The following is a 3,008-nucleotide window of genomic DNA, read 5'->3' as shown; positions in this document are numbered from 1 at the left end:
GAACTACTAGGACCTAATGACTGCCCAGTATCTGCCTCACAACTACTAGTAACTGCCTCAGAACTACTAGGATCTAATGACTGCACAGTAGCTACTAGTAAGAGCCCAGTAATTGCCTAATAACTGCTCAATAACTACTAGTAAGAGACCAGTAACATTGTAATAACTGCCTGGTAACAATGTCTGCTAGTAACTGCCTAGTAATTACTAGTAACTTCCTAGTAACTGCAGGCCTCTCCCCTCACCTTGGGTGGCTCTTCTCTGCCCCCAGCACCCAAATCACCCCCAAAATCCCCCAAAAGGCTGCTGATCCACCAGCCCGCCCTCTCCTCGATCACCCCATCAATCCATCCCTTTTCAGGGCCCAATTCCCCTCAGCCCTTGTTACACCCACCCCCGGGAGAATGGATGGTCTAATTTCCCCCAAATTTTCCCTGCTGTCACCCCAAAAAGGGGTTTCATCAGGACACAGGGCCCACCCTTGCCCTGCAGGTGATTGCACTCAATGTTTAAAGCTGAATTACAATGACAGGACAAGTCTGAGGAGCACCCACCTGGGACAGTCAGGTTTTTTCCCCTCTTTTTTTTCCTCTAATTCACAACTTGTCTGAGTACTGTTCACTGCTAATCCAAAGCTGTGGCAATTACATTTGATAAAATTGTGCTTTGGATAAATTTTTAGAGGGCAGTAGAAGGTGCTGTTTGTTCTCTTGTTAGGAGGATGGGGCTACTTGTCCCTCCCGCCCAATATCCAGGCAGATCCAAAATGCAGAATAACTCGCTACTGAAGGGTCAGCCTTGCTTGGTGCTCCAAAATCAGCATGCCTCTCTGGCTGGCTCTGAAATTCAATATGTTTCCAAGGGGTTGAAAGCAGGGTCACTGCTCCAAATAGGTATTTAAGCAGGAAACCCTGTTATCCAGCTTCTCTTGGCACTTCCCAGTTTTCCCACTGTTTTCTCTTCAAATGAATGGTTTTGCCACCATATTTTTGCCCACAGCTGGGTCTGAAACCGTGGCCCAGTGGTACCGAGTGTGTGATATACAGCTGGATGGCTGATCTCCTCCCGTATGACCTGGCTGAGCACACACCACCGTGGCATTCACCAGGCTGGAAGGGGAGAAATGAGTCTCGTTACACTCTCAGCCAAAACGTGGGTTTTTTGTGATCTGAAGGGGTGAGGGGTGCATTGTATTGGGTACACCACAGATGTCTGCCCATGCAGAGACCTTGTAGCTTGTAACTCTGTACTAGAAGGACTTTGATCTGTTGGTTTTAGTTGGCTACTTTGAAAAGATACATTCTTTGTTATAATTATATTCTTTGTTTTTTCTATCCTATTCTATTTTCTTTGTTATCTGGGATTCAGAAACAGTGTTTAGTGTGTTTAATGACTGGGTTCAATATAGCCACACTCCAAATTGTGTTTTTTTGGGGGAAAAAAACCCCAGCACCTAATTTGGAGGTGCTAAAGTACTGCTGGCAAATATATATATCTAAAATGTGCTTACACCCAGGGGAATTCAGCATGGGTAACAGGTGAGGCCAGAGCATCCTGACATCATGTATCACACAAGTAGAGCATTGCAATTAAAATTGTAATTGCTTGTAGGGTCTCATTGCCTGTAGTGACCTTTCTACGCTGTGTAGCATAAATGCTGGGAGGTTTGTGTTGATGGCTCTGTGATGGCTCTGGCCCTCCTCAGGATGACTGGAGGAGTCTGGTTGTTTGGAGAAGATTGCTCATAATCACATGAACACCTGGATCACCCTGAATTTATGGAGTTGTGGATTGAGATCGTTTGTGCTTGGGACACATGGGCAAACTATAACACAGGATATTTGTGCTGAAGCGTGATACCTTACTTCATTCTCAGGCAAGGAAAATTGCCAGAAGCTTTTAGCAGATGCTGAGCAGTTCTGTGACTGTCTTGAAGAGCACAATGATACTTCTTATTGTCTTGGCAAGGTAAAGCATTTGTTTTGCAGTCTAGGGATGCAGAGGAATTACCCTCTCTACACCTCACTTTCTCTGTTAAATCAGACAGGTTTTTCTGTGGAGCAAGGAGGTGTGGGAATAGGTTTGCAAACATTGGTATCTGTGCAGTGCTTAAGGATCCAGGAGGAAATAGCATCAGATTTCCTGGGGGTGAGAGGGTGAGATAAGCAGGAGCCAGGCCTGCAAAGTGCTATTAAATGATAAATGCTGAATGACAATCTGGGCTGGGTTCAATTTTCACAGTGAGGTTCACTCTTATACATGGAGGCCTTCCCTTGCTTCACCCCAAACTTGCACTGGCTGCTGGGGACAGAGAGCAAAGCAAGAACCTGGCTTCTCATGGGTTTGGTCTGCCTGGTGTACCCTCCTTTTCCACTCAGGTGGCTCAAATTCCCCCATCTCTCTTCCACAGCTGAGCACTGGAGGTGGGGAGACCTCTCAAATGCAGTGCCGTTTCAAAGAGGTTTAGTGCATGCAAAATTGCGTGAGTATCTAAGATGTCCTCCTTGCTTCTGCAGCCCGTGCCAAACCGCTGCTGTCCTTCCAGCTCCATCCACGCGTCTCTGTGCGCCCGCCACCACTGGCATTTGGGAATTGACTCCCCTTTTCCAGGCTCTGGTGGCCACAAAGGATGCCGAGAATTTCAGGGTGTGTGTTTCGCTCTTATCCCTGCCTCTAAATATGCCATCCGTCTCCTAGAGGGTAAAAATAAAGCAGCATTGTTTGATTTCTGGAAAAATCCAGATGACAGTGGAAGAGTTCAGAAATATGCATACCAGCCCTTCCTGTCTCACTGTCTCAGCTGTTGCTTCCTGAGAGACAGAAGCATGTGGTTGCTAAAAATACCCTGCAAAGAGAATACATTCTCTCTCCAATGGGAGAGTATGAATTAATCCGAGTCGTAACATATACAATTGCTTGTGGCTGGGAGAAACAATTCCAAACGTAGTTTTCGGAGAGGGGTTTCCTAATGAAGCAGCAGTCCCAGCCCTGTGCCTTCCCTGCGTAGA

This window comes from Buteo buteo, chromosome 1 (genome assembly GCF_964188355.1).
Source record: "Buteo buteo chromosome 1, bButBut1.hap1.1, whole genome shotgun sequence".
NCBI lineage: Eukaryota > Metazoa > Chordata > Aves > Accipitriformes > Accipitridae > Buteo > Buteo buteo.
The sequence above is the reverse complement of the archived record's forward strand: the minus strand, read 5'-3'. Positions refer to the sequence as shown.